We start from the raw sequence: 27,296 nt of genomic DNA, 5'->3' as shown, positions 1-27,296 counted from the left end.
TCCATGTGCTCCCAGATCTTTCAAGCAAGTAGCATGGTCAAGAAAGTTCTGTTTGAAAAGAAACAACATTTACTGTCATTGTTATAGAATTTGGGAGAAAAAACAAGAAGAAATCTGCACTGTTGACGCACTGGACAGAATGAATGAATCATAAAATATAACCTTTATTAAGTATGTATTAAAATTGGATAAATATTAATATTATTATCCCAAACTGCAGTGAAACATAAAGGTTAAAATCACAGAACTAACATACATGTGCATAAGAAGAATAAAGAGATGTGAAAAAAAGGTTTAAAAAGCGTGTCCGTGTGTGATTATTTTTGAAGGCACAACCCTGGCGGGGTTGTTTATATAGATATATATGTTGCTAATAATCACTTTCTAGCGTAATGTTATTAAATAGCTGTTAGTATCTATGTCGTCAGGTACCACTGGGTCGTATCCTATATACTCCCTTCACTCAATAGGGGTTACCTCCCGGGAAGCCATCCCCATTGGCGAATTTGTGGGGGTGATTGAGTATAACCGGTAAGCTAACCTCCAATTTGTGGGGTGCTTAGGTAGATGGGGATCACTTATTTCTCTGTGTCCCCTAAGACTATATTCCTAAATTCAATACCACAGGGGGATAGCTTTCTATATCGGATAAGGAATCACTTGATAGGGAAATCTCTATGCATCATGGAAAGATCATATTTATTAATATCCAAACTAAAAAAAATGATGAATAGCTTTAATTTAGCTGTTTAGATATAGTTAATTGGCGAGATATACCAACAGGTGCGGTTGCCTTAAGGAATATGGCAATTCCAATATAAATAGCAGCCCTCCTTCATATAATCAGCCAGATCTTATTAAATCTGGTCCAGATATAGCCGTTCAGATATACTTAATTGACAACATATATCAATCGGTGGGGTTGCCTTAAGGAATATAGCAATTCCAATTCTCATATAAATAGCAACCTTCCTTCATATATTCAGCCAGATCTTATTTAATCTGATCTAGGCGTAGGCAATAATGCTTTCCTTAGAGGTATAGCCACCTCAATTCTTATTAGGAAGCAAAGTGTCTGTCATAATGGTTTATCCAATTCATCTAAGAAATAATATATTCCATGTGTCAGAGATTCATTACTCTCTATTTACACTGTTAAAGAGTTAATTCTTATTATGTTACAGTGTAATGAAATTATCATATAGGGAGATGTGGCAATTCCATGTGCTATATATATAATAACCCTTAGTGGTCCAGATTCCACAATGAGGAATTTTCTTATAAACCGCTGAAACACACAGCTGTTTGACTGACTTCCAAATATATCTATCTCACTTTGTAACAGTCTTATGATAGAGAAACTGTTACATATTCGGTCACTTAGTTATCTAAAGGTAAACAGACTCAGTGTGAGGGTAATATAATATATCAAATGCGCTGTCAATAATCGTGGTAACTGGTGTAATAATGTGGTATATTGAGTATGCTAGTAAGGCATATAACTGCTCTCCAGCCTTTAAGTGTTACCAATCAATTTGTTACACTGTAAAGGATTTATGGTGTCCTGTTAGGACATGCAGCTGCTAGGCTGACTCAAAGATTTATCCATTTGTAACAATTATGTAACAGTTATATACATGTTACTGGTATTACATAGAAATAGTATGACACAGGCCAGCAGTCCCATGTGTCTAGATTCCACAATAGGAGATTTTCTTTGTCTTATAAACTGCTGGAACACACAGCTGCTAGACTGACTTCAAATATATATATTACTTTGTAACAGTCTTATAGTAAAGAGACTGTTACACACTGTCATTTAGTTATCTCAAGGTTAGCAGATTCTGTGTGAGGATAGTGTTCTGTTAGAACATGCAGCTGCTAGGCTGACTCATAGAAAATGTATCAATTTGTAACAAATGACACATACAGCATTAAATTAATATCTATAGCAGCCCATGTGACATCTCTACTCTTATCATAATTGTCTGGTTATTGCCAATCTGGACAGCAGGAGTGATATATATTCACTAGTCCCAATATCCCATCATATAAATATACCCACACTGATATACTTTCTTATCAAGAGTTATTAGTAGCTATCTGTATGCACTTTAGACATTGTATCTGCTAAGTGACATCATATCTAGTGTATTCCTTTCTTATAGCTCAGCTTCTATTCCCTATTAGTGGAGACTAACAGCTAACATCATAATCATATATTTTTGTTTTATAACATTTCACATGAGTCAAATACACGCGGACACGCCGTGCCCTACACGTGTGTTTCACTGCATCTATGGCAACTTACATTAAAGCTAACAAGAAAGCACACTCGTTCTGTCTTTAAACTGATAAAAGAAACCCCAATAATATGGGGCATGCAAAAATTGAGATAAAACTCAGTTTTGCTCCTCTCCACGGAAATCTTTAATAAAAGGCGAAATATTTGTTAGTTCTGAAGAGAAACCAGAGCATGACCAAGATTCCACCTGTCGCCTGAGTGCCATGCCAGCAGTTCTCATTGAGCTCAAAGTGAGCACCCAATTTGAAAGAAAGATAGCAGATTTCTCACCAGGCTTCCCCTAGCTATAAACATGGTTTGTACTCTTTTCCATGTGTTCCCAGATCTTTCAAGCAATTAGTATAGTCAAGAAAGTTCTGTTTGAAAAGAAACAAACATTTACTGTCATTTCTATGCAAATGAGCTTACATTAAAGCACACTCGTTCTATCTTTAAACAGATAAAATAAAACCCCAATAAGATGGGGAATGCAAAATTTGAGATAAAACTCAGTTTTGCTCCTCTCCACGGAAATCTTTAGTAAAAGGCGAAAGATTTGTTCGTTCTGAAGAGAAACCAGAGCATGACCAAGATTCCACCTGTCGCCTGAGTGCCATGCCAGCAGTCCTCATTCAGCTCAAAGTGAGCACCCAATTTGAAAGAAAGAAAGCAGATTTCTCACCAGGCTTCCCCTTGCTATAAGCATGGTTTGTACTCTTTTCCATGTGCTCCCAGATCTTTCAAGCAAGTAGCATGGTCAAGAAAGTTCTGTTTGAAAAGAAACAGACATTTACTGTCATTGTTATACAAATAAACTTACATTAAAGCCAACAAGAAAGCACACTCATTCTGTCCTTAAACTGATAAAAGAAACCCCAATAATATGGGGCATGCAAAAATTGAGATAAAACTCAGTTTTGCTCCTCTCCACGGAAATCTTTAATAAATGGCGAAAGATTTGTTCATTCTGAAGAGAAACCAGAGCATGACCAAGATTCCACCTGTCGCCTGAGTGCCATGCCAGCAGTCCTCATTCAGATCAAAGTGAGCGCCCAATTTGAAAGAAAGCAGATTTCTCACCTGGCTTCTCCTTGCTATAAGCATGGTTTGTACTGTATTCCATGTGCTCCCAGATCTTTCAAGCAAGTAGCATGGTCAAGAAAGTTCTGTTTGAAAAGAAACAAACATTTACTGTAATTTCTATGCAAATGAGCTTTCATTAAAGCACACTCATTCTATCTTTAAACCGATAAAAGAAAATCCAAAAAGATGGGGCATGCAAAAATTGAGGTAAAACTCAGTTTTGCTCCTCTCCACGGAAATCTTTAGTAAAAGGCGAAAGATTTGTTCGTTCTGAAGAGAAGCCAGAGCATGACCAAGATTTTCATCTGAAAATATGTGTTCTCCCTGCAGTTGTTGTCCCCAGATGAGAGTTCCCTTGTGCTGCCTCAGTTGAATCTCCTTTACTTGACAGAGATGTGCCTGAGCAGCGGCCCTCCCCAGCCCTATCCCAAATCATACTTATTTTGCATAGGAGATACCATGGTCATGAAGATTGTTCTCCCAGGGTGAGGTTCATTCATTGCATTCTGGGTATGCTGACCCCTGTGATTTCCCCAATGTGGGAAACTCGACTGCATTATTTGTGGTAGTGGGGGACTGTGTTTGTGCTTTCCTCTGGTCAGCTCTGGTAAAAGTCAGATTTCTTTGTCTCAGATCTTCCTCTAGCCTTGTTCTTCTTTCGAGAGTTCCCTTGTGCTGCCTCAGTTGGATCTCCTTCACTTGACAGGGGGTGCCCGAGCAGCAATCCTCCACAGCTCTAGCCCAACTCCTACTTACCTGCCAGGTGAGATACTATGATCTTCACTGTTAGGGCAATCAGGATGTGGAATTCCCTGCCAGGGAAGGTGGTAATGGCGGACTCTGTAATTGGATTTAAAAAAGGAATGGATACATTTCTGAATGAAAAAGCTATCTAAGGTTATAATACTTAAAATATCAACATGGTTAATCCGGGGGTAACATGAGTTATAGTAGCTAACTAGTCATAAAACATTATTCAGCAAGTATGTAGAATCATCACAACTTAAAACAGGTTGAACACGATGGGCAATTTGCCTCTATTCAACCTCAAAAACTATGTTACTATATGTTACTATATTACTATGTTACTGTAGTATACAGAACACCACAATGTAATGAGCAGTGATAGTGAGCACTGATGAGGATACTAGAACTGACACTGAGCAGCAAGATGCAGCACTGGACTATTAGTAATGTACTGTAGTATGCTGAGCACCACAATGCAGCACAAGACAATGAGCAGTGATACTGAGCACTGATGAGGATACTACTGAGAACTGACACTGAGCAGGAGAGACACACTACTAGTATTACTGAGCAGCAATAAGTAACCACTGATACTGAGCACTGATATTGAGATTTCCACTGAGAGAACATAGCCACGTCCTCTCCGCTCTCTCTTCAATGCACGAGTAAAAATGGCGGCAACGCGCAGCTCTTTATATGGAATCCGAATCTCGAGAGAATCCGACAGCGGGATGATGACATTTTCCCTTGTTCAGGTTTTCCGAGTCAGGCGGGAACAACCGAGCCTGCCTCGGACCAGTGTAAACCACGTGGAGTTCATCGGGAATTCGGTTCTCGGAGAACCGAACCCGCTCCTCTCTACCTTATACCCATCAATTTTTTTATTTTCAATCTAAGCCCCTGCAGTTTTCTGTAAGCATCTGCTTCGCTATGATGATCAACAAGTCACAAGGGCAAACACTCAGGGCTTGAGGCGTAGATCTTAGGACCAGCTGCTACAAGCATGGCAGAGGTGTCACTATCACTGGTGACACCCAGAGAGGTGGCGAAGGAGATTGTAATGCAGTGCGCGCAGATAAGCAGCGCAATGGTAAAAAGGAGGCATGGTTTCATAGGTAGGGGCGTGGCCTGGTGGCCTGAATCTACATTTTGTTGCTCCGGGTGTCCCGGGGGTTGGGGGCTGCACCCGGGGACTAGTGTGTGTGCGGTGCTGGCTCCTGCACAGTGACAGGGCATGGCCACCCAGCATGACGCCTCCATTCTTGACCATGCTGTAATTGCAGTCGCACTGCAGTTCAGCGTGATCATAAAAAATGGTGTAGCCTCCTGCTGGTGCAGACTGTATGTGCGCGCAGGAAGCCGCCACCATTTTTGTGATCACAGCGGCTGAATGTGATGTCATACAGCCGCTGTGACCACGCCCCCTGTGTCTCCTCCGTTGCAGACCCCATTTTGAAGCCTTGCCCCCGCACCGCTCCATCCCTGACTTGGAAATGGAGTGTTGCTGACCCCCCTCTCCCCCCCCCGCCCCGATTGACAGGCAGAGGCGATCGCATTCTCTGCGGGGTGCTGCAGAAAATGCAGGCACATGCGTATGCTGTTAGCAATTTTTGCAGTTGGATCGCTTATTGTGATTGCATTCCAACCTGAATCAGGCCCTATTACCTATCACAATGCGCTGCGGGCAGTACAAAATTGGGTTAATATAGGAGTAAAACTCCCAGACCTGTGCTCCTTAACTGTACCTGGTGGCTAGTGGAGCGGCTGCCCAGTAATCAGTGTCCACGCCAGTGCGCACACGGTCCACCCCCTACGGCCACGCTCCCCTTCATCAGCGGCCTCGTGATCCGGAAGGGCGGTGTGTGTGTGACTGACCTTAGGAAGAAACTGGAGCCTCCGCTGCAGTGACCCAGCAACCAGGGCACGGGAGTATACAGCGCCGCTGGGAGTGATGAAGCTGCAGTAAAGATGTCTATTAGACCTAGCCTGCTGCAGCCCTTGTAGATTCTCATAAAACAAGTTCTTCTTTTCTTGTCAAAATTAATAGCTAAGAATAGGCTGCCTGAGGCAGGCCCCTGTTAAGTGGCCTGCTACTGAAGGCACCAACTACAAACTGAGCTCCCTGTTCATGGAAGCGGGGTTATAGAGGAGGATGCGCTGAGCATCTTGGGAACAGTCAAAAGCTTTGAGCCGGTTGGTGCCTCAGATCAAGATCCTACTCTACACCCCAATGTGAATCCTTGTGGAGTCCAGTGTACCCCACAGAAGAAATTAATGTGTCACACCCATTGGCAGCAACCTTAGAATAGCTGCTGACGGGCACAATTGAGAAAGGAAGGGGGGGGGGGGGACATTTGAATCCAGCACATAGATGCAATTCAAATATGTAATTTGTACCTTCCTATTTTAAAATATAATGGATGAACCTCACCCTGTGAGAACAATCTTCATGATCAAGAGATCTCATATGCAAAATAAGTATGAGTTGGGATAGGGCTGGGGAGGGTGGCTGCTCGGGCAGCCCCTCCCCCGTCAAGTTAAGGAGATTCAACTGAGGACGCACAAGGGAACTCTCGTCTGGGGACAACAACTGCAGGGAGACCACATCTGTTCAGGTGAACATGGGAGGGTGGAAGGCTGCCTAATATTGAAGCACCATCAAATATCAAACCATATGCAACAACTAGTACAAGCATTCCTGGGGGAAGGTCTGCAGAAGACGGATTTGCATACGGTGATGTCATCCAAGATGTGGGCCAAAGTTGGCTGGAACCCTCATCTGCATATGAAAAGAGAAAAGGGGCATGCAGGGCATGGCGGCCTTTTGCGGTGCTTGGATGACCCCTAGTTCGCATTAAACACCCCCACCCTCCTTTGGTGTGGGGCTCATGTTGGCCATGCCCCATCCCCTGAAGCATTCAAGCTGATTTCTTGCAGCAGCTGGGCACTGTAACAGCTCCAGAGCTGTTCTGTAAGGCAAGTAAAAGGGTGTGGGCCCTGCAGCACCACCTGTAGTTCGCATTGTGCGTTGGAAGGCACAAAGTAAGCAGACGGGAGGAGAAGTCAGGATAGTGCGCAAGGGCATCCTTTTCTCTTAGTCCGTAGAGGATGCTGGGGTCACATTAAGAACCATGGGGTATAGACGGGATCCGCAAGAGACATGGGCACTTTAAGACTTTCAAAGGGTGTGAACTGGCTCCTCCCTCTATGCCCCTCCTCCAGACTCCAGTTATAGGAACTGTGCCCAGGGAGACGGACATTTCGAGGAAAGGATTTATTGTTAAACTAAGGTGAGCATCTTACCAGCTCACACCTTAAGCATGCCGCAGAACGTGGCATTCAACAGAACACAAGCCAACGGCATGAACAATTGCAGCAAAAAGCTGACCAGAACCATAACATAACATGTGTATAACCACAAGTAATAACTGCAGACACAGTATGGACTGGGACGGGTGCCCAGCATCCTCTACGGACTAAGAGAAAAGGATTTACCGGTAGGTATTAAAATCCTATTTTCTCATACGACCTAGAGGATGCTGGGGTCACATTAAGAACCATGGGGTTATACCAAAGCTCTTGAACGGGTGGGAGAGTGCGTACGACTCTGCAGCACCGAATGACCCAACTTGAGGTTATCATCAGCCAAGGTATCAAACTTGTAAAACTTAGCAAAAGTGTTTACTAAATAGCTGCTCGGCAAAGTTGCAATGCCGAGACTCCCCGACCAGCTGCCCAGGATGAACCCACCTTTCTAGTAGAATGGGTCTTCACCTAATTCAGTAACGGCAATCCTGCCATGGAATGAGCATGCTGAATCTTACCACAGATCCAGCGCATAATGGTCTACATGGAAGCAGGACACCCAATCCTGTTGGGAGCATACAGGACAAACAGAGCCTCTGTTTTCCTAATCTGAACCGTTCTGGTGACATAAATTTTCAAAGTTCTGACCACAGCCAGAGACTTTGACTCAACGAAGGTGTCAGTGGCCAAAGGCACCATGTGGAAAGATGAACCACCTTCGGCAGAAATTGTTGACGTGTCCTCAATTCTGCTCTATCTTCATGAAAGATCAAATAAAGGCTCTTGTGATACTGCATGGTTTGTACTGTTTTCCATGTGCTCCCAGATCTTTCAAGCAAGTAGCATGGTCAAGAAAGTTCTGTTTGAAAAGAAACAACATTTACTGTCATTGTTATAGAATTTGGGAGAAAAAACAAGAAGAAATCTGCACTGTTGACGCACTGGACAGAATAAATGAATCATAAAATATAACCTTTATTAAGTATGTATTAAAATTGGATAAATATTAATATTATTATCCCAAACTGCAGTGAAACATAAAGGTTAAAATCACAGAACTAACATACATGTGCATAAGAAGAATAAAGAGATGTGAAAAAAAGGTTTAAAAAGCGTGTCCGTGTGTGATTATTTTTGAAGGCACAACCCTGGCGGGGTTGTTTATATAGATATATATGTTGCTAATAATCACTTTCTAGCGTAATGTTATTAAATAGCTGTTAGTATCTATGTCGTCAGGTACCACTGGGTCGTATCCTATATACTCCCTTCACTCAATAGGGGTTACCTCCCGGGAAGCCATCCCCATTGGCGAATTTGTGGGGGTGATTGAGTATAACCGGTAAGCTAACCTCCAATTTGTGGGGTGCTTAGGTAGATGGGGATCACTTATTTCTCTGTGTCCCCTAAGACTATATTCCTAAATTTAATACCACAGGGGGATAGCTTTCTATATCGGATAAGGAATCACTTGATAGGGAAATCTCTATGCATCATGGAAAGATCATATTTATTAATATCCAAACTAAAAAAATGATGAATAGCTTTAATTTAGCTGTTTAGATATAGTTAATTGGCGAGATATACCAACAGGTGCGGTTGCCTTAAGGAATATGGCAATTCCAATATAAATAGCAGCCCTCCTTCATATAATCAGCCAGATCTTATTAAATCTGGTCCAGATATAGCCGTTCAGATATACTTAATTGACAACATATATCAATCGGTGGGGTTGCCTTAAGGAATATAGCAATTCCAATTCTCATATAAATAGCAACCTTCCTTCATATATTCAGCCAGATCTTATTTAATCTGATCTAGGCGTAGGCAATAATGCTTTCCTTAGAGGTATAGCCACCTCAATTCTTATTAGGAAGCAAAGTGTCTGTCATAATGGTTTATCCAATTCATCTAAGAAATAATATATTCCATGTGTCAGAGATTCATTACTCTCTATTTACACTGTTAAAGAGTTAATTCTTATTATGTTACAGTGTAATGAAATTATCATATAGGGAGATGTGGCAATTCCATGTGCTATATATATAATAACCCTTAGTGGTCCAGATTCCACAATGAGGAATTTTCTTATAAACCGCTGAAACACACAGCTGTTTGACTGACTTCCAAATATATCTATCTCACTTTGTAACAGTCTTATGATAGAGAAACTGTTACATATTCGGTCACTTAGTTATCTAAAGGTAAACAGACTCAGTGTGAGGGTAATATAATATATCAAATGCGCTGTCAATAATCGTGGTAACTGGTGTAATAATGTGGTATATTGAGTATGCTAGTAAGGCATATAACTGCTCTCCAGCCTTTAAGTGTTACCAATCAATTTGTTACACTGTAAAGGATTTATGGTGTCCTGTTAGGACATGCAGCTGCTAGGCTGACTCAAAGATTTATCCATTTGTAACAATTATGTAACAGTTATATACATGTTACTGGTATTACATAGAAATAGTATGACACAGGCCAGCAGTCCCATGTGTCTAGATTCCACAATAGGAGATTTTCTTTGTCTTATAAACTGCTGGAACACACAGCTGCTAGACTGACTTCAAATATATATATTACTTTGTAACAGTCTTATAGTAAAGAGACTGTTACACACTGTCATTTAGTTATCTCAAGGTTAGCAGATTCTGTGTGAGGATAGTGTTCTGTTAGAACATGCAGCTGCTAGGCTGACTCATAGAAAATGTATCCATTTGTAACAAATGACACATACAGCATTAAATTAATATCTATAGCAGCCCATGTGACATCTCTACTCTTATCATAATTGTCTGGTTATTGCCAATCTGGACAGCAGGAGTGATATATATTCACTAGTCCCAATATCCCATCATATAAATATACCCACACTGATATACTTTCTTATCAAGAGTTATTAGTAGCTATCTGTATGCACTTTAGACATTGTATCTGCTAAGTGACATCATATCTAGTGTATTCCTTTCTTATAGCTCAGCTTCTATTCCCTATTAGTGGAGACTAACAGCTAACATCATAATCATATATTTTTGTTTTATAACATTTCACATGAGTCAAATACACGCGGACACGCCGTGCCCTACACGTGTGTTTCACTGCATCTATGGCAACTTACATTAAAGCTAACAAGAAAGCACACTCGTTCTGTCTTTAAACTGATAAAAGAAACCCCAATAATATGGGGCATGCAAAAATTGAGATAAAACTCAGTTTTGCTCCTCTCCACGGAAATCTTTAATAAAAGGCGAAATATTTGTTAGTTCTGAAGAGAAACCAGAGCATGACCAAGATTCCACCTGTCGCCTGAGTGCCATGCCAGCAGTTCTCATTGAGCTCAAAGTGAGCACCCAATTTGAAAGAAAGATAGCAGATTTCTCACCAGGCTTCCCCTAGCTATAAACATGGTTTGTACTCTTTTCCATGTGTTCCCAGATCTTTCAAGCAATTAGTATAGTCAAGAAAGTTCTGTTTGAAAAGAAACAAACATTTACTGTCATTTCTATGCAAATGAGCTTACATTAAAGCACACTCGTTCTATCTTTAAACAGATAAAATAAAACCCCAATAAGATGGGGAATGCAAAATTTGAGATAAAACTCAGTTTTGCTCCTCTCCACGGAAATCTTTAGTAAAAGGCGAAAGATTTGTTCGTTCTGAAGAGAAACCAGAGCATGACCAAGATTCCACCTGTCGCCTGAGTGCCATGCCAGCAGTCCTCATTCAGCTCAAAGTGAGCACCCAATTTGAAAGAAAGAAAGCAGATTTCTCACCAGGCTTCCCCTTGCTATAAGCATGGTTTGTACTCTTTTCCATGTGCTCCCAGATCTTTCAAGCAAGTAGCATGGTCAAGAAAGTTCTGTTTGAAAAGAAACAGACATTTACTGTCATTGTTATACAAATAAACTTACATTAAAGCCAACAAGAAAGCACACTCATTCTGTCCTTAAACTGATAAAAGAAACCCCAATAATATGGGGCATGCAAAAATTGAGATAAAACTCAGTTTTGCTCCTCTCCACGGAAATCTTTAATAAATGGCGAAAGATTTGTTCATTCTGAAGAGAAACCAGAGCATGACCAAGATTCCACCTGTCGCCTGAGTGCCATGCCAGCAGTCCTCATTCAGATCAAAGTGAGCGCCCAATTTGAAAGAAAGCAGATTTCTCACCTGGCTTCTCCTTGCTATAAGCATGGTTTGTACTGTATTCCATGTGCTCCCAGATCTTTCAAGCAAGTAGCATGGTCAAGAAAGTTCTGTTTGAAAAGAAACAAACATTTACTGTAATTTCTATGCAAATGAGCTTTCATTAAAGCACACTCATTCTATCTTTAAACCGATAAAAGAAAATCCAAAAAGATGGGGCATGCAAAAATTGAGGTAAAACTCAGTTTTGCTCCTCTCCACGGAAATCTTTAGTAAAAGGCGAAAGATTTGTTCGTTCTGAAGAGAAGCCAGAGCATGACCAAGATTTTCATCTGAAAATATGTGTTCTCCCTGCAGTTGTTGTCCCCAGATGAGAGTTCCCTTGTGCTGCCTCAGTTGAATCTCCTTTACTTGACAGAGATGTGCCTGAGCAGCGGCCCTCCCCAGCCCTATCCCAAATCATACTTATTTTGCATAGGAGATACCATGGTCATGAAGATTGTTCTCCCAGGGTGAGGTTCATTCATTGCATTCTGGGTATGCTGACCCCTGTGATTTCCCCAATGTGGGAAACTCGACTGCATTATTTGTGGTAGTGGGGGACTGTGTTTGTGCTTTCCTCTGGTCAGCTCTGGTAAAAGTCAGATTTCTTTGTCTCAGATCTTCCTCTAGCCTTGTTCTTCTTTCGAGAGTTCCCTTGTGCTGCCTCAGTTGGATCTCCTTCACTTGACAGGGGGTGCCCGAGCAGCAATCCTCCACAGCTCTAGCCCAACTCCTACTTACCTGCCAGGTGAGATACTATGATCTTCACTGTTAGGGCAATCAGGATGTGGAATTCCCTGCCAGGGAAGGTGGTAATGGCGGACTCTGTAATTGGATTTAAAAAAGGAATGGATACATTTCTGAATGAAAAAGCTATCTAAGGTTATAATACTTAAAATATCAACATGGTTAATCCGGGGGTAACATGAGTTATAGTAGCTAACTAGTCATAAAACATTATTCAGCAGGTATGTAGAATCATCACAACTTAAAACAGGTTGAACACGATGGGCAATTTGCCTCTATTCAACCTCAAAAACTATGTTACTATATGTTACTATATTACTATGTTACTGTAGTATACAGAAAACCAAAATGCAATGAACAGTGATAGTGAGCACTGATGAGGATACTAGAACTGACACTGAGCAGCAAGATGCAGCACTGGACTATTAGTAATGTACTGTAGTATGCTGAGCACCACAATGCAGCACAAGACAATGAGCAGTGATACTGAGCACTGATGAGGATACTACTGAGAACTGACACTGAGCAGGAGAGACACACTACTAGTATTACTGAGCAGCAATAAGGTACCACTGATACTGAGCACTGATATTGAGATTTCCACTGAGAGAACATAGCCACGTCCATTCCGCTCTCTCTTCAATGCACGAGTAAAAATGGCGGCAACGCGCAGCTCTTTATATGGAATCCGAATCTCGCGAGAATCCGACAGCGGGATGATGACATTTTCCCTTGTTCAGGTTTTGCGAGTCAGGCGGGAACAACCGAGCCTGCCTCGGACCAGTGTAAACAACGTGGAGTTCGTGGGGAATTCGGTTCTCGGAGAACCGAACCCGCTCCTCTCTACCTTATACCAATCATTTTTTTTATTTTCAATCTAAGCCCCTGCAGTTTTCTGTAAGCATCTGCTTCGCTATGATGATCAACAAGTCACAAGGGCAAACACTCAGGGCTTGAGGCGTAGATCTTAGGACCAGCTGCTACAAGCATGGCAGAGGTGTCACTATCACTGGTGACACCCAGAGAGGTGGCGAGGGAGATTGTAATGCAGTGCGCGCAGATAAGCAGCGCAATGGTAAAAAGGAGGCATGGTTTCATAGGTAGGGGCGTGGCCTGGTGGCCTGAATCTACATTTTGTTGCTCCGGGTGTCCCGGGGGTTGGGGGCTGCACCCGGGGACTAGTGTGTGAGCGGTGCTGGCTCCTGCACAGTGAAAGGGCATGGCCACCCAGCATGACGCCTCCCTTCTTGACCATGCTGTAATTGCAGTCGCACTGCAGTTCAGCGTGATCATAAAAAATGGTGTAGCCTCCTGCTGGTGCCGACTGTATGTGCGCGCAGGAAGCCGCCACCATTTTTGTGATCACAGCGGCTGAATGTGATGTCATACAGCCGCTGTGACCACGCCCCCTGTGTCTACTCCGTTGCAGACCCCATTTTGAAGCCTTGCCCCCGCACCGCTCCATCCCTGACTTGGAAATGGAGTGTTGCTGACCCACCTATCCCCCCCCGCCCCGATTGACAGGCAGAGGCGATCGCATTCTCTGCGGGGTGCCGCAGAAAATGCAGGCACATGCGTATGCTCTTAGCAATTTTTGCAGTTGGATCGCTTATTGTGATTGCAATCCAACCTGAATCAGGCCCTATTACCTATCACAATGCGCTGCGGGCAGTACAAAATTGGGTTAATATAGGAGAAAAACCCCCAGACCTGTGCTCCTTAACTGTACCTGGTGGCTAGTGGAGCGGCTGCCCAGTAATCAGTGTCCACGCCAGTGCGCACACGGTCCACCCCCTACGGCCACGCTCCCCTTCATCAGCGGCCTCGTGATCCGGAAGGGTGGTGTGTGTGTGACTGACCTTAGGATGAAACCGGACCCTCCGCTGCAGTGACCCAGCAACCAGGGCACGGGAGTATACAGCGCCGCTGGGAGTGATGAAGCTGCAGTAAAGATGTCTATTAGACCTAGCCTGCTGCAGCCCTTGTAGATTCTCATAAAACAAGTTCTTCTTTTCTTGTCAAAATTTATAGCTAAGAATAGGCTGCCTGAGGCAGGCCCCTGTTAAGTGGCCTGCTACTGAAGGCACCAACTACAAACTGAGCTCCCTGTTCATGGAAGCGGGGTTATAGAGGAGAATGCACTGAGCATCTTGGGAACAGTCAAAAGCTTTGAGCCGGTTGGTGCCTCAGATCAAGATCCTACTCTACACCCCAATGTGAATCCTTGTGGAGTCCAGTGTACCCCACAGAAGAAATTAATGTGTCACACCCATTGGCAGCAACCTTAGAATAGCTGCTGACGGGCACAATTGAGAAAGGAAGGGGGGGGGGGGACATTTGAATCCAGCACATAAATGCAATTCAAATATGTAATTTGTACCTTCCTATTTTAAAATATAATGGATGAACCTCACCCTGTGAGAACAATCTTCATGATCAAGAGATCTCATATGCAAAATAAGTATGAGTTGGGATAGGGCTGGGGAGGGTGGCTGCTCGGGCAGCCCCTCCCCCGTCAAGTTAAGGAGATTCAACTGAGGAAGCACAAGGGAACTCTCGTCTGGGGACAACAACTGCAGGGAGACCACATCTTTTCAGATGAACATGGGAGGGCGGAAGGCTGCCTAATACTGAAGCACCATCAAATATCAAACCATATGCAACATCTAGTACAAGCCTTCCTGGGGGAAGGTCTGCAGCAGACGGATTTGCATACAGTGATGTTATTCAAGCAGTGGGCCAAAGTTGGCTGGAACCCTCATCTGCATATGAAAAGAGAAAAGGGGCGTGCAGGGCATGGCGGCCTTTTGCAGTGCTTGGATGACCCCTAGTTCTCATTAAACACCCCCACCCTCCTTTGGTGTGGGGCTCATGTTGGCCATGCCCCATCCCCTGAAGCATTCAAGCTGATTTCTTGCAGCAGCTGGGCACTGTAACAGCTCCAGAGCTGTTCTGTAAGGCAAGTAAAAGGGTGTGGGCCCTGCAGCACCACCTGTAGTTTGCATTGTGCGTTGGAAGGCACAAAGTAAGCAGACGGGAGGAGAAGTCAGGATAGTGCGCAAGGGCATCCTTTTCTCTTAGTCCGTAGAGGATGCTGGGGTCACATTAAGAACCATGGGGTATAGACGGGATCCGCAAGAGACATGGGCACTTTAAGACTATCAAAGGGTGTGAACTGGCTCCTCCCTCTATGCCCCTCCTCCAGACTCCAGTTATAGGAACTGTGCCCATGGAGACGGACATTTCGAGGAAAGGATTTATTGTTAAACTAAGGTGAGCATCTTACCAGCTCACACCTTAAGCATGCCGCAGAACGTGGCATTCAACAGAACACAAGCCAACGGCATGAATAATTGCAGCAAAAAGCTGACCAGAACCATAACACAACATGTGTATAACCACAAGTAATAACTGCAGACACAGTATGGACTGGGACGGGTGCCCAGCATCCTCTACAGACTAAGAGAAAAGGATTTACCGGTAGGTATTAAAATCCTATTTTCTCATACGACCTAGAGGATGCTGGGGTCACATTAAGAACCATGGGGTTATACCAAAGCTCTTGAACGGGTGGAAGAGTGCGTACGACTCTGCAGCACCGAATGACCCAACTTGAAGTTATCATCGGCCAAGGTATCAAACTTGTAAAACTTAGCAAAAGTGTTTACTAAATAGCTGCTCGGCAAAGTTGCAATGCCGAGACTCCCCGACCAGCTGCCCAGGATGAACCCACCTTTCTAGTAGAATGGGTCTTCACCTAATTCAGTAACGGCAATCCTGCCATGGAATGAGCATGCTGAATCTTACCACAGATCCAGCGCATAATGGTCTACATGGAAGCAGGACACCCAATCCTGTTGGGAGCATACAGGACAAACAGAGCCTCTGTTTTCCTAATCTGAACCGTTCTGGTGACATAAATTTTCAAAGTTCTGACCACAGCCAGAGACTTTGACTCAACGAAGGTGTCAGTGGCCAAAGGCACCATGTGGAAAGATGAACCACCTTCGGCAGAAATTGTTGACGTGTCCTCAATTCTGCTCTATCTTCATGAAAGATCAAATAAAGGCTCTTGTGATACTGCATGGTTTGTACTGTTTTCCATGTGCTCCCAGATCTTTCAAGCAAGTAGCATGGTCAAGAAAGTTCTGTTTGAAAAGAAACAAACATTTACTGTCATTGTTATGCAAATAAACTTACATTAAAGCTAACCAGAAAGCACATTCGTTCTGTCTTTAAACTGATAAAAGAAACCCCAATAATATGGGCATACCTCCCAACTTTGTCGGCTCGCAAAGAGGGACACACGCGCGGCGAAGTCGCACGCGCTCCCAAAAAGGGCGTGGCCTAAGTAAAAAGGGGCATGGCTTCGCGGGAGGACCCGCGATCGCGAGTCACGCCCCCGTTTTCGGCACTGAGGGGGCATGCCCAGCGCTCTGTGAGCCGCTGGCATGCCACCTCTCCCTCTGACTTCAGTGAATAGACGCTGTGCGCACAGCGACTATTCACCGCTGCTCTGCTAAGCAGGGCAGCGACAGACAGAGCCTCCCAACTGTCCTCCCCACCGCGGGACACTGCGGCCCGCAGGTGGGACAGCGGGACAGTCCCCAAAAAACGGGACTGTCCCGCGAAAATCGGGACAGTTGGGAGGTATGATATGGGGCATGCAAAAATTGAGATAAAACTCAGTTTTGCTCCTCTCCACGGAAATCTTTAGTAAAAGGCGAAAGATTTGTTCGTTCTGAAGAGAAACCAGAGCATGACCAAGATTCCACCTGTCGCCTGAGTGCCATGCCAGCAGTCCTCATTCAGCTCAAAGTGAGCACCCAATTTGAAAGAAAGAAAGCAGATTTCTCACCAGGCTTCCCCTTGCTATAAACATGGTTTGTACTCTTTTCCATGTGCTCCCAGATCTTTCAAGCAATTAGTATGGTCAAGAAAGTTCTGCTTGAAAAGAAACAGACATTTATTGTCATTGTTATGCAAATAAACTTACATTAAAGCTAACAAGAAAGCACACTCGTTCTGTCTTTAAACTGATAAAAGAAACCCCAATAATATGGGGCATGCAAAAATTGAGATAAAACTCAGTTTTGCTCCTCTCCACGGATAATCTTTAATAAAAGGCGAAAGATTTGTTCATTCTGAAGAGAAACCAGAGCATGACCAAGATTCCACCTGTCGCCTGAGTGCTGTGCCAGCAGTCCTCATTCAGATCAAAGTGAGCGCCCAATTTGAAAGAAAGCAGATTTCTCACCTGGCTTCTCCTTGCTATAAGCATGGTTTGTACTGTATTCCATGTGCTCCCAGATCTTTAAAGCAAGTAGCATGGTCAAGAAAGTTCTGTTTGAACATAAATAAACATTTACTGTCATTTCTATGCAAATGAGCTTACATTAAAGCACACTCATTCTATCTTTAAACCGGTAAAAGAAACCCCAAAAAGATGGGGCATGCAAAAATTGAGATAAAACTCGGTTTTGCTCCTCTCCACGGAAATCTTTAGTAAGAGGCGAAAGATTTGTTCGTTCTGAAGAGAAACCAGAGCATGACCAAGATTTTTATCTGAAAATATGTGTTCTCCCTGCAGTTGTTGTCCCCAGATGAGAGTTCCCTTGTGCTGCCTCAGCTGAATCTCCTTTACTTGACAGAGATGTGCCTGAGCAGCGGCCCTCCCCAGCCCTATCCCAAATCATACTTATTTTGCATAGGCGATACCATGGTCATGAAGATTGTTCTCCCAGGGTGAGGTTCATTCATTGCATTCTGGGTATGCTGACCCCTGTGATTTCCCCAAATGTGGGAAACTCGACTGCATTATTTGTGGTAGTGGGGGACTGTGTTTGTGCTTTCCTCTAGTCAGCTCTGGTAAAAGTCAGATTTATTTGTCTCAGATCTTCCTCTAGCCTTGTTCTTCTTTCGAGAGTTCCCTTGTGCTGCCTAAGTTGGATCTCTTTCACTTGACAGGGGGGTGCCCGAGTAGCGACCCTCCCCAGCTCTAGCCCAACTCCTACTTACCTGCCAGGTGAGATACTATGATCATGAAGGTGCTTCTCCCAGGGCAAGGCTCACCCATTGCACTCTGGGTGTGGTGCCCCTGCGATTTCCCCAAATGTGGGAAGCTTGACTGCATAATTTGTGTTTCCCCTGGTCGGCTCTCGTATAATTCAGATCTCTTTGTCTCAGGTCTCTCTCCAGCCTAGTTTGCTGTCTGTTTCCACTTCTTTTTTCATGAGCCCCTCCCTTTTATACCCTTGTGCACTATCCTGACTTCTCCTCTTGTCTGCTTATTTTGTGCCTTCCAATGCACAATGCAAACTACAGGTAGTGCTGCAGGGCCCACACCCTTTTACTTGCCGTACAGAGCAGCTCTGGAGCTGTTACAGTGCCCAGCTGCTGCAAGAAATCAGCTTGAATGCTTCAGGGGCTGGGGCATAGCCAACATGAGCCCCACACCGAAGGAGGGTGGAGGTGTTTAATGCGAACTAGGGGTCATCCAAGCGCCGCAAAAGGCCGCTATGCCCTGCACGCCCCTTTTCTCTTTTCATATGCAGACGAGGGTTGAAGCCAACTTTGACCCACTGCTTGGATGACATCACCGTATGCAAATCCATCTGCTGCAGGCCTTCCCCCAGGAATGCTTGCACTAGTTGTTGCATTTGGTTTGTTGTTTGGGGGTGCTTCATTATTAGGCAGCCTTCTGCCCTCCCATGTTCATCTGAAAATATGTGTTCTCCCTGCAGTTGTTGTCCCCAGATGAGAGTTCCCTTGTGCTGCCTCAGTTGAATCTCCTTTACTTGACAGAGATGTGCCTGAGCAGCGGCCCTCCCCAGCCCTATCCCAAATCATACTTATTTTGCATAGGAGATACCATGGTCATGAAGATTGTTCTCCCAGGGTGAGGTTCATTCATTGCATTCTGGGTATGCTGACCCCTGTGATTTCCCCAAATGTGGGAAACTCGACTGCATTATTTGTGGTAGTGGGGGACTGTGTTTGTGCTTTCCTCTGGTCAGCTCTGGTAAAAGTCAGATTTATTTGTCTCAGATCTTCCTCTAGCCTTGTTCTTCTTTCGAGAGTTCCCTTGTGCTGCCTCAGTTGAATCTCCTTCACTTGACAGGGGGGTACCCGAGCAGCGACCCTCCCCAGCTCTAGCCCAACTTCTACTTACCTGGCAGGTGAGATACTATGATCATGTAGGTGCTTCTCCCAGGGCAAGGCTCACCCATTGCACTCTGGGTGTGCTGCTCCTGCGATTTCCCCAAATGTGGGAAACTTGACTGCATAATTTGTGTTTCCCCTGGTCGGCTCTCGTATAATTCAGATCTCTTTGTCTCAGGTCTCTCTCCAGCCTAGTTTGCTGTCTGTTTCAACTTCTCTTTTCTTGAGCCGCTCCCTTCTATGCCCTTGCGCACTATCCTGACTTCTCCCGTCTGCTTACTTTGTGCCTTCCAATGCATAATGCAAACTACAGGTAGTGCTGCAGGGCCCACACCCTTTTACTTGCCGTTCAGAGCAGCTCTGGAGCTGTTACAGTGCCCAGCTGCTGCAAGAAATCAGCTTGAATGCTTCAGGGGCTGGGGCATAGCCAACATGAGCCCCACACCGAAGGAGGGTGGAGGTGTTTAATGCGAACTAGGGGTCATCCAAGCGCCGCAAAAGGCCGCCATGCCGTGCACGCCCCTTTTCTCTTTTCATATGCAGACGAGGGTTGAAGCCAACTTTGACCCACTGCTTGGATGACATCACTATATGCAAATCCATCTGCTGCAGGCCTTCCCCCAGGAATGCTTGTACTAGTTGTTGCATTTGGTTTGTTGTTTGGGGGTGCTTCAGTATTAGGCAGCCTTCTGCCCTCCCATGTTTATCTGAAAATGTGTTCTCCCTGCAGTTGTTGTCCCCAGATGAGAGTTCCCTTGTGCTGCCTCAGTTGAATCTCCTTTACTTGACAGAGATGTGCCTGAGCAGCGGCCCTCCCCAACCCTATCCCAAATCATACTTATTTTGCATAGGCGATACCATGGTCATGAAGATTGTTCTCCCAGGGTGAGGTTCATTCATTGCATTCTGGGTATGCTGACCCCTGTGATTTCCCCAAATGTGGGAAACTCGACTGCATTATTTGTGGTAGTGGGGGACTGTGTTTGTGCTTTCCTCTGGACAGCTCTGGTAAAAGTCAGATTTCTTTGTCTCAGATCTTCCTCTAGCCTTGTTCTTCTTTCGAGAGTTCCCTTGTGCTGCCTCAGTTGGATCTCTTTAACTTGACAGGGGGGTGCCCGAGCAGCGACCCTCCCCAGCTCTAGCCCAACTCCTACTTACTTGCCAGGTGAGATACTATGATCATGAAGGATCTTCTCCCAGGGCAAGGCTCACCCATTGCACTCTGGGTGTGGTGCCCCTGCGATTTCCCCAAATGTGGGAAGCTTGACTGCATAATTTGTGTTTCCCCTGGTCGGCTCTCGTATAATTCAGATCTCTTTGTCTCAGGTCTCTCTCCAGCCTAGTTTGCTGTCTGTTTCCACTTCTTTTTTCATGAGCCCCTCCCTTTTATACCCTTGTGCACTATCCTGACTTCTCCTCCTGTCTGCTTACTTTGTGCCTTCCAATGCACAATGCAAACTACAGGTAGTGCTGTAGGGCCCACACCCTTTTACTTGCCGTACAGAGCAGCTCTGGAGCTGTTACAGTGCCCAGCTACTGCAAGAAATCAGCTTGAATGCTTCAGGGGCTGGGGCACAGCCAACATGAGCCCCACACCGAAGGAGGGTGGAGGTGTTTAATGTGAACTAGGGGTCATCCAAGCACCGCAAAAGGCCGCCATGCCCTGCACGCCCCTTTTCTCTTTTCATATGCAGACGAGGGTTGAAGCCAACTTTGACCCACTGCTTGGATGACATCACCGTATGCAAATCCATCTGCTGCAGGCCTTCCCCCAGGAATGCTTGCACTAGTTGTTGCATTTGGTTTGTTGTTTGGGGGTGCTTCAGTATTAGGCAGCCTTCTGCCCTCCCATGTTCATCTGAAAATATGTGTTCTCCCTGCAGTTGTTGTCCCCAGATGAGAGTTCCCTTGTGCTGCCTCAGTTGAATCTCCTTTACTTGACAGAGATGTGCCTGAGCAGCGGCCCTCCCCAGCCCTATCCCAAATCATACTTATTTTGCATAGGAGATACCATGGTCATGAAGATTGTTCTCCCAGGGTGAGGTTCATTCATTGCATTCTGGGTATGCTGACCCCTGTGATTTCCCCAAATGTGGGAAACTCGACTGCATTATTTGTGGTAGTGGGGGACTGTGTTTGTGCTATCCTCTGGTCAGCTCTGGTAAAAGTCAGATTTATTTGTCTCAGATCTTCCTCTAGCCTTGTTCTTCTTTCGAGAGTTTCCTTGTGCTGCCTCAGTTGGATCTCTTTCACTTGACAGGGGGGTGCCCGAGCAGCGACCCTCCCCAGCTCTAGCCCAACTCCTACTTACCTGCCAGGTGAGATACTATGATCATGAAGGTGCTTCTCCCAGGGCAAGGCTCACCCATTGCACTCTGATTTCCCCAAATGTGGGAAGCTTGACTGCATAATTTGTGTTTCCCCTGGTCGGCTCTCGTATAATTCAGATCTCTTTGTCTCAGGTCTCTCTCCAGCCTAGTTTGCTGTCTGTTTCCACTTCTTTTTTCATGAGCCCCTCCCTTTTATACCCTTGTGCACTATCCTGACTTCTCCTCCTGTCTGCTTACTTTGTGCCTTCCAATGCACAATGCAAACTACAGGTAGTGCTGCAGGGCCCACACCCTTTTACTTGCCGTACAGAGCAGCTCTGGAGCTGTTACAGTGCCCAGCTGCTGCAAGAAATCAGCTTGAATGCTTCAGGGGCTGGGGCATAGCCAACATGAGCCCCACACCGAAGGAGGGTGGAGGTGTTTAATGCGAACTAGGGGTCATCCAAGCGCCGCAAAAGGCCGCCATGCCCTGCACGCCCCTTTTCTCTTTTCATATGCAGACGAGGGTTGAAGCCAACTTTGACCCACTGCTTGGATGACATCACCGTATGCAAATCCATCTGCTGCAGGCCTTCCCCCAGGAATGCTTGCACTAGTTGATGCATTTGGTTTGTTGTTTGGGGGTGCTTCAGTATTAGGCAGCCTTCTGCCCTCCCATGTTCATCTGAAAATATGTGTTCTCCCTGCAGTTGTTGTCCCCAGATGAGAGTTCCCTTGTGCTGCCTCAGTTGAATCTCCTTTACTTGACAGAGATGTGCCTGAGCAGCGGCCCTCCCCAGCCCTATCCCAAATCATACTTATTTTGCATAGGAGATACCATGGTCATGAAGATTGTTCTCCCACGGTGAGGTTCATTCATTGCATTCTGGGTATGCTGACCCCTGTGATTTCCCCAAATGTGGGAAACTCGACTGCTTTATTTGTGGTAGTGGGGGACTGTGTTTGTGCTTTCCTCTGGTCAGCTCTGGTAAAAGTCAGATTTCTTTGTCTCAGATCTTCCTTTAGCCTTGTTCTTCTTTCGAGAGTTCCCTTGTGCTGCCTCAGTTGGATCTCCTTCACTTGACAGGGGGGTACCCGAGCAGCGACCCTCCCCAGCTCTAGCCCAACTTCTACTTACCTGGCAGGTGAGATACTATGATCATGTAGGTGCTTCTCCCAGGGCAAGGCTCACCCATTGCACTCTGGGTGTGCTGCTCCTGCGATTTCCCCAAATGTGTGAAACTTGACTGCATAATTTGTGTTTCCCCTGGTCGGCTCTCGTATAATTCAGATCTCTTTGTCTCAGGTCTCTCTCCAGCCTAGTTTGCTGTCTGTTTCAACTTCTCTTTTCTTGAGCCGCTCCCTTCTATGCCCTTGCGCACTATCCTGACTTCTCCCGTCTGCTTACTTTGTGCCTTCCAATGCACAATGCAAACTACAGGTAGTGCTGCAGGGCCCACACCCTTTTACTTGCCGTTCAGAGCTGCTCTGGAGCTGTTACAGTGCCCAGCTGCTGCAATAAATCAGCTTGAATGCTTCAGGGGATGGGGCATGGCCAACATGAGCCCCACACCAAAGGAGGGTGGGGTGTTTAATGCGAACTAGGGGTCATCCAAGCACCGCAAAAGGCCGCCATGCCCTGCACGCCCCTTTTCTCTTTTCATATGCAGATGAGGGTTGAAGCCAACTTTGACCCACTGCTTGGATGACATCACCGTATGCAAATCCGTCTTCTGCAGAACTTCCCCCAGGAATGCTTGCACTAGTTGTTGCATTTGGTTTGTTGTTTGGGAGTGCTTCAGTATTAGGCAGCCTTCTGCCCTCCCATGTTCATCTGAAAATATGTGTTCTCCCTGCAGTTGTTGTCCCCAGATGAGAGTTCCCTTGTGCTGCCTCAGTTGAATCTCCTTTACTTGACAGAGATGTGCATGAGCAGCGGCCCTCCCCAGCCCTATCCCAAATCATACTTATTTTGCATAGGAGATACCATGGTCATGAAGATTACTCTCCCAGGGTGAGGTTCATTCATTGCATTCTGGGTATGCTGACCCCTGTGATTTCCCCAAATGTGGGAAACGTGACTGCTTTATTTGTTGGCAGTGGGGGACTGTGTTTGTGTTTTCCTCTGATCTCTGGTAAAAGTCAGATTTCTTTGTTTCAGATCTTCCTCTAGCCTTGTTCTTCTTTCGAGAGTTTCCTTGTGCTGCCTCAGTTGGATCTCCTTCACTTGACAGGGGGGTGCCCGAGCAGCGACCCTCCCCAGCTCTAGCCCAACTCCTACTTACCTGCCAGGTGAGATACTATGATCATGAAGGTGCTTCTCCCAGGGCAAGGCTCACCCATTGCACTCTGGGTGTGCTGCCCCTGCGATTTCCCCAAATGTGGGAAACTTGACTGCATAATTTGTGTTTCCCCTGGTCAGGTCTCGTATAATTCAGATCTCTTTGTCTCAGGTCTCTCTCCTGCCTAGTTTGCTGTCTGTTTCCACTTCTCTTTTCTTGAGCCGCTCCCTTCTATGCCCTTGCGCACTATCCTGACTTCTCCTCCTTTCTGCTTACTTTGTGCCTTCCAACGCACAATGCGAACTACAGGTAGTGCTGCAGGGCCCACACCCTTTTACTTGCCTTACAGAGCAGCTCTGGAGCTGTTACAGTGCCCAGCTGCTGCAAGAAATCAGCTTGAATGCTTCAGGGGCTGGGGCATAGCCAACATGAGCCCCACACCGAAGGAGGGTGGAGGTGTTTAATGCAAACTAGGGGTCAGCCAAGTGCTGCAAAAGGCCACCATGCCCTGCACGCCCCTTTTCTCTTTTCATATGCAGACGAGGGTTGAAGCCAACTTTGACCCACTGCTTGGATGACATCACCATATGCAAATCTATTTGCTGCAGGCCTTCCCCCAGGAATGCTTGCACTAGTTGTTGCATTTGGTTTGTTGTTTGGGGGTGCTTCAGTATTAGGCAGCCTTCTGCCCTCCCATGTTCATCTGAAAATATGTGTTCTCCCTGCAGTTGTTGTCCCCAGATGAGAGTTCCCTTGTGCTGCCTCAGTTGAATCTCCTTTACTTGACAGAGATGTGCCTGAGCAGCGGCCCTCCGCAGCCATATCCCAAATCATACTTATTTTGCATAGGAGATACCATTGTTATGAAGATTGTTCTCCCAGGGTGCGGTTCATTCATTGCACTCTGGGTATGCTGAACCCTGTGATTTCCCCAAATGTGGGAAACTCGACTGCATTATTTGTGGTAGTGGTGGACTGTGTTTGTGCTTTCCTCTGGTCAGCTCTGGTTAAAGTCAGATTTCTTTGTCTCAGATCTTCCTCTAGCCTTGTTCTTCTTTCGAGAGTTCCTTTGTGCTGCCTCAGTTGGATCTCCTTCACTTGACAGGGGGGTGCCCGAGCAGCGACCCTCCCCAGCTCTAGCCCAACTCCTACTTACCTGCCAGGTGAGATACTATGATCATGAAGGTGCTTCTCCAAGGGCAAGGCTCACCCATTGCACTCTGGGTGTGCTGCTCCTGCGATTTCCCCAAATGTGGGAAACTTGACTGCATAATTTGTGTTTCCCCTGGTCAGGTCTCGTATAATTCAGATATCTTTGTCTCAGGTCTCTCTCCAGCCTAGTTTGCTGTCTGTTTCCACTTCTCTTTTCTTGAGCCGCTCCCTTCTATGCCCTTGCGCACTATCCTGACTTCTCCTCCTTTCTGCTTACTTTGTGCCTTCCAACGCACAATGCGAACTACAGGTAGTGCTGCAGGGCCCACACCCTTTTACTTGCCTTACAGAGCAGCTCTGGAGCTGTTACAGTGCCCAGCTGCTGCAAGAAATCAGCTTGAATGCTTCAGGGGCTGGGGCATAGCCAACATGAGCCCCACACCGAAGGAGGGTGGAGGTGTTTAATGCAAACTAGGGGTCAGCCAAGTGCCGCAAAAGGCCACCATGCCCTGCACGCCCCTTTTCTCTTTTCATATGCAGACGAGGGTTGAAGCCAACTTTGACCCACTGCTTGGATGACATCACCATATGCAAATCTATCTGCTGCAGGCCTTCCCCCAGGAATGCTTGCACTAGTTGTTGCATTTGGTTTGTTGTTTGGGGGTGCTTCAGTATTAGGCAGCCTTCTGCTCTCCCATGTTCATCTGAAAATATGTGTTCTCCCTGCAGTTGTTGTCCCCAGATGAGAGTTCCCTTGTGCTGCCTCAGTTGAATCTCCTTTACTTGACAGAGATGTGCCTGAGCAGCGGCCCTCCCCAGCCCTATCCCAAATCATACTTATTTTGCATAGGAGATACCATGGTCATAAAGATTGTTCTCCCAGGGTGAGGTTCATTCATTGCATTCTGGGTATGCTGACCCCTGTGATTTCCCCAAATGTGGGAAACTCAACTGCATTATTTGTGGTAGTGGGGGACTGTGTTTGTGTTTTCCTCTGGTCAGCTCTGGTAAAAGTCAGATTTCTTTGTCTCAGATCTTCCTCTAGCCTTGTTCTTCTTTCGAGAGTTCCATTGTGCTGCCTCAGTTTGATCTCCTTCACTTGACAGGGGGGTACCCGAGCAGCGACCCTCCCCAGCTCTAGCCCAACTCCTACATACCTGCCAGGTGAGATACTATGATCATGAAGGTGCTTCTCCCAGGGCAAGGCTCACCCATTGCACTCTGGGTGTGCTGCTCCTGTGATTTCCCCAAATGTGGGAAACTTGACTGCATAATTTGTGTTTCCCCTGGTCGGCTCTCGTATAATTCAGATCTCTTTGTCTCAGGTCTCTCTCCTGCCTAGTTTGCTGTCTGTTTCCACTTCTCTTTTCTTGAGCCGCTCCCTTCTATGCCCTTGCGCACTATCCTGACTTCTCCTCCTTTCTGCTTACTTTGTGCCTTCCAACGCACAATGCGAACTACAGGTAGTGCTGCAGGGCCCACACCCTTTTACTTGCCTTACAGAGCAGCTCTGGAGCTGTTACAGTGCCCAGCTGCTGCAAGAAATCAGCTTGAATGCTTCAGGGGCTGGGGCATAGCCAACATGAGCCCCACACCGAAGGAGGGTGGAGGTGTTTAATGCAAACTAGGGGTCAGCCAAGTGCTGCAAAAGGCCACCATGCCCTGCACGCCCCTTTTCTCTTTTCATATGCAGACGAGGGTTGAAGCCAACTTTGACCCACTGCTTGGATGACATCACCATATGCAAATCTATTTGCTGCAGGCCTTCCCCCAGGAATGCTTGCACTAGTTGTTGCATTTGGTTTGTTGTTTGGGGGTGCTTCAGTATTAGGCAGCCTTCTGCCCTCCCATGTTCATCTGAAAATATGTGTTCTCCCTGCAGTTGTTGTCCCCAGATGAGAGTTCCCTTGTGCTGCCTCAGTTGAATCTCCTTTACTTGACAGAGATGTGCCTGAGCAGCGGCCCTCCGCAGCCATATCCCAAATCATACTTATTTTGCATAGGAGATACCATTGTTATGAAGATTGTTCTCC

General features: G+C 45.8%; 28 non-coding genes across 28 annotated transcripts; 17 read left to right on the top strand and 11 right to left on the bottom strand.

Annotated features, from left to right (window-relative positions):
* Positions 1-2,362: 2,362 nt before the first annotated feature.
* LOC135019980 (U5 spliceosomal RNA) lies at positions 2,363-2,478 on the bottom strand. Its single transcript, XR_010217474.1, has one exon. It is a non-coding gene; the product is annotated as a U5 spliceosomal RNA (small nuclear RNA).
* Positions 2,479-2,753: 275 nt separating this feature from the next.
* On the bottom strand, positions 2,754-2,869 carry LOC135019926 (U5 spliceosomal RNA). Its single transcript, XR_010217419.1, has one exon. It is a non-coding gene; the product is annotated as a U5 spliceosomal RNA (small nuclear RNA).
* Positions 2,870-3,155: 286 nt separating this feature from the next.
* On the bottom strand, positions 3,156-3,271 carry LOC135019969 (U5 spliceosomal RNA). The gene has a single exon (XR_010217463.1). It is a non-coding gene; the product is annotated as a U5 spliceosomal RNA (small nuclear RNA).
* A 270-nt stretch (positions 3,272-3,541) lies between these two features.
* LOC135019941 (U5 spliceosomal RNA) lies at positions 3,542-3,657 on the bottom strand. Its single transcript, XR_010217434.1, has one exon. It is a non-coding gene; the product is annotated as a U5 spliceosomal RNA (small nuclear RNA).
* A 144-nt stretch (positions 3,658-3,801) lies between these two features.
* LOC135020000 (U1 spliceosomal RNA) lies at positions 3,802-3,964 on the top strand. The gene has a single exon (XR_010217492.1). It is a non-coding gene; the product is annotated as a U1 spliceosomal RNA (small nuclear RNA).
* Positions 3,965-10,592: 6,628 nt separating this feature from the next.
* On the bottom strand, positions 10,593-10,708 carry LOC135019979 (U5 spliceosomal RNA). Its single transcript, XR_010217473.1, has one exon. It is a non-coding gene; the product is annotated as a U5 spliceosomal RNA (small nuclear RNA).
* Positions 10,709-10,983: 275 nt separating this feature from the next.
* Positions 10,984-11,099, bottom strand: LOC135019925 (U5 spliceosomal RNA). Its single transcript, XR_010217418.1, has one exon. It is a non-coding gene; the product is annotated as a U5 spliceosomal RNA (small nuclear RNA).
* Positions 11,100-11,385: 286 nt separating this feature from the next.
* On the bottom strand, positions 11,386-11,501 carry LOC135019968 (U5 spliceosomal RNA). Its single transcript, XR_010217462.1, has one exon. It is a non-coding gene; the product is annotated as a U5 spliceosomal RNA (small nuclear RNA).
* Positions 11,502-11,771: 270 nt separating this feature from the next.
* LOC135019939 (U5 spliceosomal RNA) lies at positions 11,772-11,887 on the bottom strand. Its single transcript, XR_010217432.1, has one exon. It is a non-coding gene; the product is annotated as a U5 spliceosomal RNA (small nuclear RNA).
* Positions 11,888-12,031: 144 nt separating this feature from the next.
* Positions 12,032-12,194, top strand: LOC135019999 (U1 spliceosomal RNA). Its single transcript, XR_010217491.1, has one exon. It is a non-coding gene; the product is annotated as a U1 spliceosomal RNA (small nuclear RNA).
* Positions 12,195-17,007: 4,813 nt separating this feature from the next.
* LOC135019986 (U5 spliceosomal RNA) lies at positions 17,008-17,120 on the bottom strand. Its single transcript, XR_010217480.1, has one exon. It is a non-coding gene; the product is annotated as a U5 spliceosomal RNA (small nuclear RNA).
* Positions 17,121-17,406: 286 nt separating this feature from the next.
* On the bottom strand, positions 17,407-17,523 carry LOC135019990 (U5 spliceosomal RNA). Its single transcript, XR_010217483.1, has one exon. It is a non-coding gene; the product is annotated as a U5 spliceosomal RNA (small nuclear RNA).
* A 270-nt stretch (positions 17,524-17,793) lies between these two features.
* LOC135019946 (U5 spliceosomal RNA) lies at positions 17,794-17,909 on the bottom strand. The gene has a single exon (XR_010217439.1). It is a non-coding gene; the product is annotated as a U5 spliceosomal RNA (small nuclear RNA).
* Positions 17,910-18,053: 144 nt separating this feature from the next.
* LOC135019696 (U1 spliceosomal RNA) lies at positions 18,054-18,217 on the top strand. The gene has a single exon (XR_010217217.1). It is a non-coding gene; the product is annotated as a U1 spliceosomal RNA (small nuclear RNA).
* Positions 18,218-18,369: 152 nt separating this feature from the next.
* Positions 18,370-18,532, top strand: LOC135019865 (U1 spliceosomal RNA). The gene has a single exon (XR_010217370.1). It is a non-coding gene; the product is annotated as a U1 spliceosomal RNA (small nuclear RNA).
* Positions 18,533-19,206: 674 nt separating this feature from the next.
* Positions 19,207-19,370, top strand: LOC135019862 (U1 spliceosomal RNA). Its single transcript, XR_010217367.1, has one exon. It is a non-coding gene; the product is annotated as a U1 spliceosomal RNA (small nuclear RNA).
* Positions 19,371-19,522: 152 nt separating this feature from the next.
* LOC135019764 (U1 spliceosomal RNA) lies at positions 19,523-19,685 on the top strand. Its single transcript, XR_010217283.1, has one exon. It is a non-coding gene; the product is annotated as a U1 spliceosomal RNA (small nuclear RNA).
* Positions 19,686-20,354: 669 nt separating this feature from the next.
* Positions 20,355-20,518, top strand: LOC135019704 (U1 spliceosomal RNA). The gene has a single exon (XR_010217225.1). It is a non-coding gene; the product is annotated as a U1 spliceosomal RNA (small nuclear RNA).
* A 152-nt stretch (positions 20,519-20,670) lies between these two features.
* LOC135019899 (U1 spliceosomal RNA) lies at positions 20,671-20,833 on the top strand. Its single transcript, XR_010217396.1, has one exon. It is a non-coding gene; the product is annotated as a U1 spliceosomal RNA (small nuclear RNA).
* A 674-nt stretch (positions 20,834-21,507) lies between these two features.
* LOC135019907 (U1 spliceosomal RNA) lies at positions 21,508-21,671 on the top strand. Its single transcript, XR_010217401.1, has one exon. It is a non-coding gene; the product is annotated as a U1 spliceosomal RNA (small nuclear RNA).
* A 972-nt stretch (positions 21,672-22,643) lies between these two features.
* LOC135019721 (U1 spliceosomal RNA) lies at positions 22,644-22,807 on the top strand. The gene has a single exon (XR_010217241.1). It is a non-coding gene; the product is annotated as a U1 spliceosomal RNA (small nuclear RNA).
* Positions 22,808-22,959: 152 nt separating this feature from the next.
* On the top strand, positions 22,960-23,122 carry LOC135019809 (U1 spliceosomal RNA). The gene has a single exon (XR_010217322.1). It is a non-coding gene; the product is annotated as a U1 spliceosomal RNA (small nuclear RNA).
* Positions 23,123-23,792: 670 nt separating this feature from the next.
* Positions 23,793-23,957, top strand: LOC135019838 (U1 spliceosomal RNA). Its single transcript, XR_010217346.1, has one exon. It is a non-coding gene; the product is annotated as a U1 spliceosomal RNA (small nuclear RNA).
* A 149-nt stretch (positions 23,958-24,106) lies between these two features.
* Positions 24,107-24,269, top strand: LOC135019786 (U1 spliceosomal RNA). Its single transcript, XR_010217300.1, has one exon. It is a non-coding gene; the product is annotated as a U1 spliceosomal RNA (small nuclear RNA).
* A 674-nt stretch (positions 24,270-24,943) lies between these two features.
* Positions 24,944-25,107, top strand: LOC135019744 (U1 spliceosomal RNA). Its single transcript, XR_010217264.1, has one exon. It is a non-coding gene; the product is annotated as a U1 spliceosomal RNA (small nuclear RNA).
* A 152-nt stretch (positions 25,108-25,259) lies between these two features.
* On the top strand, positions 25,260-25,422 carry LOC135019834 (U1 spliceosomal RNA). The gene has a single exon (XR_010217342.1). It is a non-coding gene; the product is annotated as a U1 spliceosomal RNA (small nuclear RNA).
* Positions 25,423-26,096: 674 nt separating this feature from the next.
* Positions 26,097-26,260, top strand: LOC135019679 (U1 spliceosomal RNA). The gene has a single exon (XR_010217201.1). It is a non-coding gene; the product is annotated as a U1 spliceosomal RNA (small nuclear RNA).
* A 152-nt stretch (positions 26,261-26,412) lies between these two features.
* LOC135019859 (U1 spliceosomal RNA) lies at positions 26,413-26,575 on the top strand. Its single transcript, XR_010217364.1, has one exon. It is a non-coding gene; the product is annotated as a U1 spliceosomal RNA (small nuclear RNA).
* Positions 26,576-27,296: the final 721 nt, after the last annotated feature.

Source organism: Pseudophryne corroboree, unplaced genomic scaffold, assembly GCF_028390025.1.
Source record: "Pseudophryne corroboree isolate aPseCor3 unplaced genomic scaffold, aPseCor3.hap2 scaffold_337, whole genome shotgun sequence".
In the NCBI taxonomy this organism is placed as follows: domain Eukaryota; kingdom Metazoa; phylum Chordata; class Amphibia; order Anura; family Myobatrachidae; genus Pseudophryne; species Pseudophryne corroboree.
The sequence above is the reverse complement of the archived record's forward strand: the minus strand, read 5'-3'. Positions and strand labels throughout refer to the sequence as shown.